General features: G+C 39.1%; 1 protein-coding gene across 4 annotated transcripts in view; it reads right to left on the bottom strand.

The window, feature by feature from the left end:
• EEPD1 (endonuclease/exonuclease/phosphatase family domain containing 1) overlaps positions 1 to 16,416 on the bottom strand; it is a 156,040-nt gene that overhangs the window by 20,242 nt on the left and 119,382 nt on the right. The gene's annotated exons all lie outside the window — the stretch shown is intronic.

Below are 16,416 nucleotides of genomic sequence, written 5' to 3'. Positions count from 1 at the left end.
GCCATAAGAGGTAACAAGAAGCATGGAGCAGGCATATCCATAGACAGAAAGTCAGATTCTCTACCAGAGCTGACTGAAGGTATTTTTTTTTTTTAGATTTCCATTTATTCATTTTTAGAGAGCACACGTGAGTGGGGAGGGGGGAGGGAGAGAGAGAGAGAATTCTTAAGCAGACTCCCCACTAAGCACGGAGCCCACATGGGGCTCAATCCCAGGACTCTAAGATCATGACCTGAGCTGAAATCAAGAGTCTGATGCTTAACTAAGCCACCCAGGCACCCCCGAAGGTATTTCTCGAAAATAGTAAAGATAGGAGGTGACTGCTACTTCAAATACAAAGACAACAATGCAAAACTCTAAGGAACATGAGAAATCAAGGAAACATGACACCACCAAAAAATGATAATCTAGTAACTGAACCCAAAGACATGGAGATCTGTTTACCTGATAAGGAATTCAAAGTATCTGTTTTAAGGAAGCTTAAAGGTACAAGTGAGGTACAAGAATACACAGACAATTCAGTGAAAACAAGAAAACAATACATGAACAAAATGAGCAGTTTAACAATGGTATCATAAAAAGGACAAAGCATACTCTGGAGTAGAAGAATACAATGAATGAAATGAAAAATACAATAGCACCAACACCAAAGGATCAAGTGGAAAAAAAAAATCTAAGAATTAGAAGATGGGAATTTTGAAATTATCCAGTCATGGGAGAACAAAGAAAAAAAGAATGAAAAAGAGTGATGAAAGCCTATGTGATCTATAGGATACCATTAAAAGAAATAATTTGCAAATTATTGGACTTGCAGAAGGAGAGAGGGAGAAGCGAGAAGAAAGCTTATTTTTAAAAAAAATAAGGCTAACACAAAAGGCTAAAAACTTCCCAAACCTGAGGAGAAATTTGGATATCCATATTCACGAAGTTCATAGGTTACCAAACAATCTCAGAAGCCTTCTCCAAGACACAATAAAACTACCAAAAATCAAAGAATCTTAAAAGCAGCAAGAGTGGAGAAGCTTGTAACTTAAAAGGAAACCCCATACTGTTGTCAGATTTCTCAGCAGAAACGTTACAGGCCAGGAGAGAGTGGGATGATATATTCAAGTGCTGAAAGAAAAAATAACTGCTGAGCGTCAGCCAAGAAGATGGCTGAATAGGAGGACCCTAAGCTCACCTTGTCCCATGGATACAACCACCTAATACAACAACTAGATAGCATTCATATCAGTGTGAATAACCCAGAAAATGGCCCAAAGACTGGCAGAACAAACTCCACAACTAAAGGCTAGGAAGGGGCCGCATCGAAGGTAGGAAGGGCAACAGTGCAGTCTGGGAGCGAAACAGACAATGGCCATCCACTGTGGGGATGGAGCTAGTGGCACAGAGAAGGGCAGAAAACAGACTCTCACACTGGGGAGCCCACGAATGGGGAGGATGGATCTCCATAAAGAGGGCCTTTCACAGTTTGGCTATTGTGGACATTGTTGCTATGAACACTGGGGTGCATGTGCCCCTTCTTTTCACTACATCTGTATCTTTGGGGTAAATACCCAATAGTGCAATTGCTGGGTCATAGGGTAGCTCTATTTTCAACTTTTTGAGGAACCTCCATACTGCTTTCCAAAGTGGCTGTACCAACTTGCATTCCCACCAACAGTGTAAGAGGGTTCCCCTTTCTCCACGTACTCTCCAACATTTGTTGTTTCCTGCCTTGTTAATTTTTGCCATTCTAACCAAGATGTCCTACAACAGATGAATGGATAAAGATGTGGTCCATATATACAACGGAATATTACTCAGCCATCAGAAAGGATGAATACCCACCATTTGCATCAACATGGTTGGAACTGGGGGGGGGGGGGATTATGCTAAGTGAAATAAGTCAAGCAGAGAAAGTCAATTATCATATGGCTTCACTTATTTGTGGAACATAAGGAATAGCACGGAGGACGTTAGGAGAAGGAAGGGAAAAATGAAGGGGGTGGGAATCGGAGGGGGAGACGAATCATGAGAGACTATGGTCTCTGGGAAACAAACTGGGTTTCAGAGGGGAGGGGGGGTGGGGGGGTTAGCCAGGTGATGGGTATTAAGAAGGGCACGTATTGCATGGAGCACTGGGTATTATACACAATGAATCACGGAACACTACATCAAAAACTAATGAAGTACTGTATGGTGACTAACGTAACATAAAAAAAGAAAGCAAAAGAAAAAGTGAGAGGGGCCAAATTTCAGGAGTTCTTAAAACCAGTGATTTAATGCCTGGAATTTTAAAAATCTTTGGGCTCAAGTCTGGGAGAGCCTTGAGGGTATCAGGAAGCTGAGTCCCTGCCCTTAGCTCAACAAACAGCTCATGCAGATACAACATAGAACCAGTAGTTTGAAACATGCTGGGGGCAGACAGAAGGGAGAGTGATCTGCTCATCTCAGAGCATGGCTGGACAAACGGATCACAGGGAAACTCCTCCAGGGACAGAGGAGCTAGCAGGTGTAATTTCCTTCCTACAGCCGCCCCCCCTCCCACTTCCCCACCTCCCCCACCCCCATATAAACAGTGGGCACCTGCAGGAACCAGTACAGTGCTGCCACTCATTAGCTAATTTGCTTACACCAAGCCCTACCACCCCTGCTTCAGCAGATCTGCCCTTCCTATTCTAGCTTGCCCGAGTTCCTGCACTGTAGGTCCTCCAGAAGAGCTGCACAAACTGCCAACACTACATCTCCAGACCTGCGTGTCTTGTGGAACCTCAGTTCTGGTAGTGGTGGGACCAGGTCTCATTTTACAAGATGATCTCGCCACATTAAAATGTTAAATATTAAAATGTGCCCCACCCCTGCTGGTGACCAAACACTGCCCACAATAGGCAAAGACAGCCTCTGCAGACAACTGGAAGAAGGAAAAAGAGGCCAAGACTCAACAGCAGAGCACATGCAACACACATAGGTGACACTCCCTCAAGTGCCAGGCCCTGGGGAATAGGACATTACACTGCACGGCACTACAGGACCTCTCCTTCATAAGGCTATTATCATTAAGAGCAAGAGAAGTAGCTGACTTTTCTAACACATACAAAGTCAGACAAGATGGGGAGACCAAGAAACATCTCCCAAATGGAAGAACAGAACCAAACCACAGCAAGAGCCCAAAGCAAGAGAGATATAATATGCCTGAGAGAGAACTTAATGATTACAAAAACACTCAGGGGAATGGAGAAAAGAGGAGGAAATCAGTGAGACCCTTAACACAGAGATAAAGAAGAACCTATCAGAGATCAAGAACACAGTAAGTGAAATTAAAAATACACTTGATGGAATAAATAGGAGGTCAGATGAAGCAGAGGAATGAATTAGTGACCTGGAAGAGAGAGTAATGGAAAATAACCAAGCAGAGCAAAGGAGAGGAAAGAAAATAATGCAAATTGAGAACAGTCTTAGTGACTCCATCAAATGTAATAACTGCATTATAGGGTTCTCAGAAGAAGAGAGAGATAAGGGGGCAGAAACTTTATTTGAAGAAATAATAGCTGAAAACTTCCCAAATCTGGGGAAGGAAACAAATATCCAGATCCCAAAGGCAAGATATTTCCCCAAAAATTCAACCCAAGGAGGTCCACACCAAACACACAGTATTTAAAATGGCAAAAAGTAGTGATAAAGAAAAAAATAAAAGCAGTAAGAGAAGAGAGTTACATACAAGGGAACCCTGATAAGACTATCAGCTGATTTTTCAGCAGCAACTTTGCAGGCCAGAGGGGGGTGGCATGATATATTCAAAGTGCTGAAAGGGAAAAAATCTGCAGCCAAGAATACTCTACCCAGCAAGGCTATCATTCAGAATAGAAACAGAGATAAAGAGTTTCTCAGACAAGCAAAAACTAAAGGAGTTCTGACCACTACACCAGTAAAGGGGAGTTTTTGAGTGCAAAGGAAGACTATAAATTAGAGTATGAAAAGTAAACACAGAAACAGTAAAAATAAATATTTCTATAAAAAAATCAGTCAAGGGATCCATAAAAGGATGTAAAATATGACACCATATACCTAAAATGTCGGGGGGGGGAGGGAGAGGAGTAAAGAATGGGTTTAAACTTAGCAACCATCAACTTCATATAGACTGCTATATGCAGAAGATCTTACACACAAACCCAATGGTAACCACAAATCAAAAACCAGTGATAGAGGGGCGCCTGGGTGGCTCAGTCGTTAAGCGTCTGCCTTTGGCTCAGGTCATGATTCCCAGGGTCCTGGGATTGAGCCCTGCATCAGGCTCCCTGCTCATCAGGAAGCCTGCTTCTCCCTTTCCCACTCCCCCTGCTGGTGTTCCCTCTCTCGCTGTGTCTCTGTCAAATAAATCTTAAAAAAAAAAAAAAAAAACCAGTAATAGATATGCAAAGAATAAAGAGAATGGAATCCAAGTATAGCACTAAATAAAACCAACAAAGTATGAAAGAGAGCAAGAAAGGATCAGAGAAAAATCTATAGAAATAACCACAAAACAGGTAACAGCAATAAATACATATCTATCAATAATTACTTGGAATGTAAATGGACTAAATGCTCCAATCAGACATAGGGTGACAGAGTGGATTTAAAAAAAATAAGATTCATCTATATGCTGCCTAAAAGACACTTATTTCAGATCTAGAGACACCTGTAGATTGAAAGTGAGGGAATGGAGAAACATTTATCATACACAAAAGATACCAAAAAGAAAGCTGGGGTAGCAATACTTACATTGGACAAAACAGACATTAAACAAAGACTGTAACAAGAGACAAGGTGGGGGGGGGGGCGCCTGGGTGGCTCAGTCATTAAGCATCTGCCTTCAGCTCAGGTCATGATCCCAGGGTCCTGGATCGAGCCCTGCATTGGGCTCCCTGCTCAGTGGGAGGCCTGCTTCTGTTCCCTCTCTCACTGTCTCTCTGTCAAATAAATAAAATCTTAAAAAAAAAAAAAAGGAGACAAAGAAGGACACTATATAATGAGGGGACAATCCAACAAGAGGATATAACAACTGTAAATACTTATGCACCCAACATGGGAGCATCCAAATACATAAAACAGTTAAAAACAAACATAAAAGAAATAATAATAAAATAATAGTAGGGGACTTTTAACACCCCATTTACATCAATAGACAGATCATCCGAATAGAAAATCAACAAGGCCTTGAATGACACACTGGACTAGATGGATTTAACAGACATATTCAGAACATTCTATCCTAAAACAGCAGAATACATTCTTTTCAAGTGCACATGGAACATTCTCTAGAACAGATCACATATTAGGCCACAAAACAAGTCTCAGCAAACTCAAAAAGATCAAAGTCATGCCATGCATCTTTTCTGGCCACAATGGTATGAAACTAGAATTAACCAGAAGAAAAAATTGGGAAAGAGCACAAATACATGGAGGTTAAATAACATCCTATTAACCAATGAATGGGTCAACCAAGTGATCAAAGAAGAAATAAAAAATTACATGAAAATGAAAACACAACAGTCCAAAATCTTTGGGATTCAGCAAAAAGTGGTTCTAAGAGGGAAGTTTATAGAAATACAGGCCTACCTCAAAAGGAAGAGAAATCTCAAACAACCTAGCCTTACATCTGAAGGAGCTAGAAGAAGAAACAAAACCCAAACCCAGCAAAAGGAAGGAAATAATGAATATCAGAGCAGAAATAAATGATACAGAAACTAAAAAACAGAACAAATTGATGAAACCAGGAGCTGGTTCTTTGAAAAGATCAAAATTGACAAACCTCTAGCAAGATTCATGAAAAACAAAGAGGACCCAAACAAACAAAATTACTAATGAAAGATGAGAAATAACCACTAACACCACAGAAATACAAATAATTGTAACAGAATATTATAAAAAACCTATATACCAACAAATTGGACAACTTAAAAGGGATAAATTCTTAAAAATATACATAACCTGCCAAAACTAAAGCAGGAAGAAATAGAAAACTTGAACCAGTACCAGCAATGAAATTGAATCAGTAGGGACGCCTGGGTGGCTCAGTCGGTTAAGTGGCTGCCTTCAGCTCAGGTCATGATCCCAGAGTCCTGGGATCAAGTCCCGCATCAGGCTCCTTGCTCAGCAGGGAGCCTGCTTCTCCCTCTGCCTGCAGCTCTCCCTGCTTGTGCTCTCGCTCTCTCTCGCCTATGCTCTCTCTCTCTAGCAAATAAATAAAATCTTTAAAAAAAAAAAAAGAAATTGAATCAGTAATCAAAAAATTCCCCCCAAAAAACAAAGTCCAGGAGCAGATGGCTTCACAGGCAAATTCTACTAAACATTTAAAGAAGAGTTAAGGGCGCCTGGGTGGCTCAGATGGTTAAGCATCTGCCTTCGGCTCAGGTCATGATCCCAGGGTCCTGGGTTCGAGTCCCGCATCGGGCTCCCTGCTCCTTGGGAGCCTGCTTCTCCCTCTGCTTCTCTCTCTCTCTCTCTCTCTCTCTCTCTCCCCCTCTTTCTCTCCCTCTGTCTCTCATGAATAAATAAATAAAATCTTTAAACAAAAATAAAGAAGAGTTAATACCCATTTTTTTTCTCAAACTATTCCAAAAAATACAAGAGGAAGGAAAACTTCAAAAGTCATTCTATGAGGCCAGTATCATCCTGATACCAAAACCAGATACACCACAAAAAAGAACTACAGGCCACTATCTCTCATGAATATAGATGCAAAAATCCTCAACAAAAAATTAGCAAACCGAATCCAAAAATACATTTAAAAAATCATACACATTACCAAGTCGGATTTATTCCCAGGATGCAAGTGGAGTTCAATATGCCCGAAACAATCAACGTGATAAACCACATCAATAAGAGAAAGATTAAAAACCATATGATCATTTTGATAGATACAGAAAAAGCATTTGACAAAGTAAAATATCCATTCATGATAAAATCCCTCAAAATAGGTCTAGAGGAAACATACCTCAACATTATAAAGGCCTTATATGAAAAACCCACAGCTAACATCATCCTCAATGGGGAAAAACCGACAGCTTTTTCCCTAAGGTCAGTAACAAGACACGATGTCCACTCACCACTTACTCAACAGAGTACTGGAAGATCTAGCTACAGCAATCAGACAAGAAAAAGAAATAAAAGGCAAATTGGTAAGGAAGAAGTAAAACTTCACTATTTGCAAATGACATGATACTGTGTATAGAAAACCCTTCAGACTCCAACAAAAAACTATGATAAATGAATTAAGTCACAGGACATAAAATCAATGTACAGAGATCTGTTGCATTCCTAAACACTAATAATGAAACAGCAGAAAGTGAAATTAAGAAAAAAATCCCATTTACAATGGCACCAAAAACATTTAAATAGGAATAAACTTAACCAAAGAGGTGAAAGACCTGTACTCTGAAAACTATAAAACACAGATGAAAGAAATTGAAGACAACACAAAGAAATGGAAAGACATTCCATGCTCTTGGATTGGAAGTAGAAACATTGTTAAAATGTCTATCAAAAGGAACCTACAGATTTAATGCATTTTGTATCAAAGTACCAGTAACATTTTTCTCTGAACTAGAACAAATAATTCTAAAATTTGTACCGAACCACAAAAGACCTAGCCAAAGCAATCTTGAAAAAGAAAAACAAAACTGGAGGTATCACAATTCCAGATTTCAAGTTATATTACAAAGAGGCAGTAATTAAAACACTATGGTGGGGTGCCTGAATGGCTCAGTTGGAAGAGCATGTGACTCTTGGAGTCATGAGTTTGAGCCCATTGTGTGTAGAGAGTACTAAAACAAAAACAAAAAACAAAACAAAACAAAAAACCAAACAAAAACAAAAAGTTTATTCACAGTGAAGGAAACAATCAACAAAACTGAAAGGCAACCTACTGAATTGGAGAAGACATTTGCAAATGACATATCCAATAGAGGATTAGAATCCAAAATATATAAGGAACTAACATAACTCAATACCCCCAAATCAAATAATATAATTAAAATGGGCAGAAGACATGAACAGACATTTCTCCAAAGAACACATATAGACGGACAACAGACACATGCTCAACATCACTCAGTATCAGGGAAATACAAATCAAAAGTACAATGAGATATCACCTCATCAGAGTGGCTAAAATAAAAAACATAAGAAACAGTGTTGATGAGAATGTGGAGAAAAAGGAACACTGGTACACTGTTGGTAGGAATGCAAATTGGTACCACCACTGTAGAAAACAGTATGGAGGCTACTCAAAAAATTAAAAATAGAACTACCCTATGCACTACTGGGTATTTACCCCCCCCCAAAAAAAAACCTAATTCAAAGGAATACATGCACCCCATGTTTATTGCAGCATTATTTACAATAGCCAAACTATGGAAGCAATGCAAGTGTCCGTTGATAGACAAGTGGATAAAGATTATATTATTCACCATAAAAAGGATGAAATCTTGCCATTGGCAACAGCATCAATGGAGCTAGAGAGTATAATGCTAAGCAAAATACATCAGAGAAAGACAAATACCGTATGATCTCACTCACATGTGGAATTTAACAATACAAATAAGCAAAGGAAAAAGAGACAAACCACGAAACAGACTCTTAACTATAGAGGACAAACAGATGGTTACCAGAGGGCAGGGTGGGTGGTGGTATGAGGGAAATAAAGGAATGGAGATAAAAAGAGTACACATATCATGATAAAAAATGATTTTTTAAAAGATGTATTTATTTTAGCGAAACAGTGGGGAGGGTGGGGCAGAGGGAGAGAGAGAGAATCTCAAGCAGAATGCCCTGAGCATGGAGCCCAGAGCAGGGCTGGATCTCATGACCTACTGAGCCACCCAGGCACCCCAAAAATAAAATGATTTTTAAAAGAAGAAAGAAAAATACCTGCCAACCAAGAATACTATCTGTCAAAGTTGTTCTTCAGCTATGAAAGGGAGATAAAGACTTTCCCAGACAAAAGCTTAGGAAGTTCATCACCACTAGACCTGCCTTACAAGAAATGCTTCCAGTCACAATCCTGAGAGGATATTTTTGATAATTTGATTCTAGAGCTCTGTTAGAAAATACATGAAAATATTAAAAGCATATTTTTTTTGAAGATTTGAGAAAGAGAGAGAGAGCGCGCAAGATGGAGGAGGGTGAGAGGGAGAAGCAGACTCCCTGCTGAGCAGGGAATCCGACATGGGGCTCAATCCCAGGACTCCGGGATCATGACCTGAACCGAAGGCAGATGCTTAACCGATTGAGCCACCCAGATGCCCCAAAAGCATATACTCTTTGACCCAACAGCTCCACATCAGGAATTTATCTAATGTATATACTATCAAGGATTTATCTACCTTGCATGTATATACAAGGATATTCACTGCAACATTGTAGTAACAGAGTAGAAAATAACCTCAAAATTCATTAGCAAGGAACTAGTTAAATGACATATGTTAAAATTATATAGCCTACTTAAAAGTTAAATTAAGTAGACTGATAAGTATTGATGCAGATTTTACATCATTGTAGAACCAATCTACAAAATCTGTTTTTCAGTGAAGAGCATGTTTGCAGAACAGTGTTTATAGCTTATTTTAAAAAATGGGAGGGGAGAGGAGTGGTATGGCTATGTGCAGGTACATACACACTTTTATAGTCACATAATATGTCTGGTAAGCTACACAAGAAACTGGTAAGAGTGGTGATATCCAAAGGACTGGGAATCACAGGTAAGAAAGAGACTCATTTTTACTGCATACTCCTGTTTGGATTTTTTCTACCACATGCACACAATACCTTCAAAAATTTTCTTGCCTTTTTGAGGGCCTGTTTCATGCAGTATGAGTATTAGAAGCCTAGGTTTACTCAATCACTATTTTTAATTGTTTTACATAGTGAATATTTTTATTCAAAAATGAAATAAAAAAGGTATACAGCAAATTCTCCTTCCTACCCATGGCTCCCATCCCTGCAGTTCTTCCCTAATAGTAGAGATAAGTACTATTTTTCAGTTTATACTGTTTATGCATATATAAGCACATGCAAACATATATTCTCCTTGTCCTTCATCCTTTTTTACAAAGACAAATTACTATTATATAAACAATTCTGTACACATGACTTTTACTTAGTAACATACCTTAGAACCAAAGTTACAACCCACAAAAGAAAAAATAGAAAGAAAGAAAAATAGACTGGAGATCTTAAAAAATCAAATACTCTCGTATTCTCCCACAGAATGGGAGAAATATTTTGCTAATCATGTATCTGACAAGGGACATGTACCTAAAATATATAAAGAACTCTTAATATTCAATAATTTTTAAAAAATGCTGACTTCCAGAGAAGGTGGCAGAATGAGAGGATCCCAAGTGGACTTCTTCCTATGGTTATACCAAATAACTCCCATATCAAAGTAAATAAACCAGAAAATGACCTGAAGAGTGGCAAAACTGACTCTCCACAGCTAAGTGTAGAGAAGAGGCCACATCAAAGAGGATAGGAAGGGCAGAGACATGGTCAGTAGCCAAATTGACCCATGGGAATGTCCACTGGTGAGAGGGATACCCTGGGCATGGAGAGGGGAGAGGAGCAGATCCCACACCAAGCACCCCAGACACAAGAGACCCACACTAGGAAGACGAATCCCAGTAACATTTGGCTTTGAAAACCAGAGGGGCCTAACTTTGTTTTTATAATCAGTGTAACACCTGGAATTTTAAAAATCAGTGGGCTCCGAGGGCAATACGAAGCTGAGTTTGAAAAGTGCCTTGGGTATACAGAAAGGAGATTTACTTCCTTATCTCAGAGTGTCTGCTGGAGGGGCAGGGATTTTTGGGAGACTTCCTCAAGAACAAAAGAGCTGGTGGGTGCCATTTCCCCCACCCCTGCACCTCAGCCTAGATACACAGACACTTGTGGGAACCAGTATAGCATGAACACTCCCATCTAGCTTGCTAACAGTGCACTTCACAGCAGACCAGGGCAGATCTTCCTGGCCCCGCATGACCCGCCTCTGCCTTCTCCTGCAGATCTCCAATGCACCGTTGGCAGGTGACCATCTAAAGCAGTGTCATAAGCCTGGCAGGGTGCAAGCAACCCCAACAGTGGCCAGCACCACCCAAAAGTGACTCCTTCCCTGGGGAGGGGGGAAGATAATCACACACCCCAGTCACACTGTAAACCAAGGCATGGGCAGGGGCAGATAACTGGCCCTGCCCACCAACAAAAGCTTCTCAGGAGACAACGCAGGGGAAGCACCCTGCAGTTTGATGCTACCGCAGCTCTGGCAAACACCTGGTCTGACCCAATTCAAGCTCAAGGTGTCCCCAGATTGGCCCACTAACAACACAGGAACAAAACCCTGCCCACAACCAAGCAAATAGAGCCATTGCAGATGACTAGACTGAAGGCAAATGTGGCTCAGCAATAGGGCACACACAACACAAATAGGTTCTCGTAAACAGGGACATTGCACTGCAGGGCACTACAGGACCTCTTCATCATAAGGCCACTACTCTCAAGGGCAGGAGACATAACTGACTTTCCTAACACATAAAAACAGAGACAAAATGAGACAGAATCTCCCCTAAATAAAAGAACACGACAAAATCACAGTAAGATAGCTAAATGAAATGGAGATAATATGCCTGATAGAGAATTTAAAGTAATGGTCATAAAAATACTCACTGGCCTTGAGAACAGAGTGGAGGATCTCAGTGAGACCCTTAGGAAAAAGATAGAAAACAAAGAACCAATCAGAGATGAACTCATTAACTGATATTAAAAATACACTAGAGGGAATAAATGATAGACTAGAGGAAGCAGAAGAGATCAGCAACCAGAAGGACAGAGTAATGGAAAGTAAGCAAGCTGGACAAGAGAGAGAAAAAATAAAAAATGAAAATAGATGAAAGGAACTCAGTGTAGCCATCATGCATTATAATATTCTCATTTAGGGATCCCAGAAGAAAAGGGCGATAAGGGCACAGAAATTTATTTGAAGAAATAGCTGAAAACTTCATGAATCTGGGGAAGGAAACAGAAATCCAGATCCAGAAGGCACAGAAAGCCTCCAATTAAATCAACCAAGGAGGTCCACACTAAGACACATAGTAATTAAAATGGCAAAAAGCAGAGATCAAGAGAGAATTTTAAAAGCAAGAGAAAACAGTTACATACAAGGGAAACCCCAAAATGTTATCAGCTGATTTTTCAGCAGAAACTTTGTAAACAAGAAGAGAGTGGCATGATATATTCAAATTGATGAAAGAAAACCTGCAACCAAGAATACTCTATCCAGCAAGGCTATTATACAGAATAGAAGGAGAGAGAAAGAGTTTCCCAGACAAACACAAGTTAAAGGAATTCATGACCATGAAACCAGCCTTACAAGAAATGTTAACAGTGAGTCTCTGTGTGACAAGAAAGACTATAAGCAGGAGTAAGAAAAGTAGGAAGCACAAGAGCAGTAAAAAATATATTTATAAAAATCAGTCAAGGGATTCACCAAACAAAAATGTAAAGTATGACACCATACCTAAAACATGGTGTGGGAGGGGGAGGAGTAAAAATTTAATGCTTTTAGAATGGATTCAAATTTAAGTAACCATCAACTTCATATAGATTGCTATGTGCCTAAGATGTTATATATAAACCTAATGGTAACCACAAATCAAAAACTGGAACAGATATGCAAATAAAAAGAAAAGATTCCAAGTATATCACTAAAGAAAGCCAGCAAACTGAAAGAGAGCAAGAGAAGAACAGAGAAGAACTACAAAAACAACCATAAAACAAATAACAAAATGGCAATAAATGCATACTATCAATAGCCAAATACGGAAGCAACCCAAGTGTCCAATGATAGATGAATGGATAAAACGTATACAATGGAATATTATTCAGCCATAAAAGATGAAATCTTGCCATTTGCAACAAAATGGAAGGATCTAAAGAGTATAATGCTAAGTGAAATCAGTCAGAGAAAGACAAATGCAATATGATTTCACTCATGTGGAATTTAAGAAACAAAACAAAGAAAAGAGACAAACAAAAAAACACTTTTAAATATGGAGAACAAGCTGATGGTTACCAGAGGAGAGTTGGGGGGGGAGGGGGATGAGTGAAATATGAAGGGGATTAAGAGTACACTTACCACAATGAGCACTGAGTAACATACAGAATTGTTGAATCACTATATTGTGCACCAGAAACTAATATACCATGGTATGTTAAGTATACTAGAATTAAATTTTTCAAAATTAATATACTTGAATTTAAATTAAATTCAAATTAAATTTTTCAAACTAATATACCACGGTATGTTAAGTATACTAGAATGGGAGTGTGGAAGGACTTCTGAAGGTCAAGTTCAGCGAACTTATCTTAGATTTAGGAGGGATCCCTTGCAGTTTTTTGAACTAAGGAATGAGAAAATGAAAACTGTGCTTCAAGAAAACTTACCTAGAAATTGAATCGAGATATTTCATTTGAACCCACTGGGACTTGGTGAGTCTGTTTATACCAAGTATCCTACTCAGTACAGTTATGCAACTTAGGGAACAATTCCTGTCATAAGAAACTTATTCTGGTGGATTCAAGAAACTGATTTTGAAAAGTGACAATAAAATTTCAATAGCAGAGTTGATCTCAACTTATCATTGGGTAGCTGTTCTGTGTTGCCAGTGTAGTTCCACCATAGTTACAGATTGAGTCTGTCATGATTTTACACCACTAAGGTGGATTCTGTGATTCACACAGGCTGCTTTAAAGTCTACCCCCAAATCACTAGAATCCTGTTGTATCGCAAATTTAGGTGAATTTTAAACAGCAGCATTTTATATTTCATTTTTCCGCATTTGTTCCCTTCTAAATCAGGTTTCCGTCCATCCTTACGATGGCTCACCCCTTTCTACTGCACTCTTACCACTCCACATCTTCTAATTATTGCCCACCTGACACCTCTTTCTCTAAAATGCTTTTATTCCCTTGTAATCATGTCCCTGGCACTTAGCTATGCAGTTGTTTTTCCTCTTTTCTTAAAGATTTTATTTATTTGTCAGAGAGAGAGGGGCAAGCAGAGGGAGAAGCAGGCTCCCTGCTCAGTGGGACTCAATCCCAGGACCCTGGGATCATGACCTGAGCCCGAAAGGCAGACTTAACCGACTGAGCCACCCAGGCGTCCTGCTATGTGGTTGTTTTTGTCAGTCTTGGTTAATCAATTAAAATTATGGTCTACTTGAAGACCTAAAAAATAATTTTAAAAATCTGTAAATGTTGAAAGGAGTTTGAGCTGATGGGGCACCTGGGTGGCTCAGTCATTAAGCATCTGCCTTCGGCTCAGGTCATGATCCCAGGTTCCTGGGATTGAGTCCCACATCGGGCTCCATGTTCCATGGAAGCCTGCTTCTCCCTCTCCCACTTCCCCTGCTTGTGTTCCCTTTCTCTCTGTGTCTCTGTCAAATAAATAAATAAAATCTTAAAAAAAAAAAGGAGTTTGAGCTGAAATAAAATTAGTAACACACTGGTAAAAGTAAGTATATAATCAAATTCAGAATACTCCTATTGTAATATGGTTGTGTATCAATCACATAAGACTAGTATAAAGGTTAATGGACAAGAGTATTAAAAGTAACTATATGTACAATTTGTTAATGAATACATAATATAAAAAGAGATAAGTTAGGACATCAAAAACGAAAAAGTGGGAGGAGTTAAAGGATTGGATTTTTATATGCAATTAAAGTTGTTATCAGCATAAATAGACTGTTGTATCTATGTTTTATGTAAACCTTATGGTAACCACAAAGCAAAAGCCTACAGAAGATTTTTTTTTTAAGATTTTATTTATTTATTTGACAGAGAGGGAGAGACAGTGAGAGAGGGAACACCAGCAAGGGGAGTGGGAGAGGGAGAAGCAGGCTCTCCGCCAAGCAGGGAGCCTGATGTGGGGCTCTACCCCAGGACCCTGGGATCATGACCTGAGCCAAAGGCAGACGCTTAACGACTGAGCCACCCAGGCGCCCCCCTACAGAAGATTTATAAAGGATAGAGAAGTGCATCAATGCATATCACTATGGAAAATCATCAATTTACAAATAAAGGAAGAGAGGAAATAAGAAGGAAAATACAAAACAGCTAGAAAACATTAAGATAGCATCAATAAATTCTTTTTTTTTTAAGATTTTATTTATTTATTTGAGAGAGAGAGAGAAACAGCATGAGAGGGGAGAAGGTCAGAGGGAGAAGCAGGCTCCCCGCTGAGCCGGGAGCCCGATGTGGGACTCGATCCCAGGACTCTGGGATCATGACCTGAGCCGAAGGCAGTCGCCCAACCAACTGAGCCACCCAGGTACCCAAGCATCAATAAATTCTTACCTATCAATAATTATACCAAACAAAAGGCACAGACTAGCAGGATAGACTTAAAAAACAAGATATAACTATATGCTGCTTACAAGGGATTCACTTCAGCTTTAAGGACAGACATAGGCCCGAAGTGAAGGTAAGGAAAAAGACGTCCAATGCAAGTGTAAACCACAAGACAGCAGGGGTAACTAATATCAGACAAAATAGACTTTAAGACCAAAAGGGTAATGAGACAAAGAAGATCATCATACAATTATAAAGGGGTCAATTCAAAAGGATATAACGGTCATAACATACAAGTACCCAACACTGAAGAACCTAAACATATTAGGCAAATACACATGAATAAAGAAATAGACAACAATACAATAATAGTAGAGGACTTTGAATATTCCACTTTCAACAATGGATAGATAATCCAGACAGAAAATAAGGGAATGTTGGACTTGAACTACGCTTTAGACAGAAATGGTCTAACAGATAAATACAGAACATTCCATCCAACAACAACAGAATACACATTCTTCTCAAGTGCACACGGAACATTATTCAGGATAGATCATTTAATAGGTCACAAAACAGGTCTTAGCAAAGATTGAAATCATACCAAGTATCTTTTCTGACCGAAATTATATGAAACTAGAATAACAGGAGGAAAACTGGAAAATTCACAAATATGTGGAAATTAAACAACATGCTCCTGAACAACTAATAGGTCAAAGAAGAAATCAAAGGGAAGTTAAAAAAAATACCTTTGAAACAAATGAAAATGGGAATACAATATATCAAAACTTATGGGATCCAGCAAAAGCAGTTCCAGGAGAGATGTATATAATGATAAACACTAACATTAATTTAAAAAAATCTTGAACAACTTTACATCTCAAGAAACTAGAAAAACAAGAGGATAAGCCCAAAGTTAACAGAAGGAAAGAAATAACAAAGATCAGAGCAAAAATAAAAACCAGAGAAATAGGGGGGGAAAAAAGAGAGTTGTTTTGAAAAGATAAAGTTGGCAAACTTTTAGCTACACTAAGAAAAAAGAATCAAATGAAA

Source organism: Eumetopias jubatus, unplaced genomic scaffold (genome assembly GCF_037043125.1).
Source record: "Eumetopias jubatus isolate StellerSeaLion01/CBP00866 unplaced genomic scaffold, mEumJub1_p1.0 scaffold_14, whole genome shotgun sequence".
NCBI lineage: Eukaryota > Metazoa > Chordata > Mammalia > Carnivora > Otariidae > Eumetopias > Eumetopias jubatus.
This window is presented reverse-complemented; position numbering and strand designations above follow the sequence as displayed.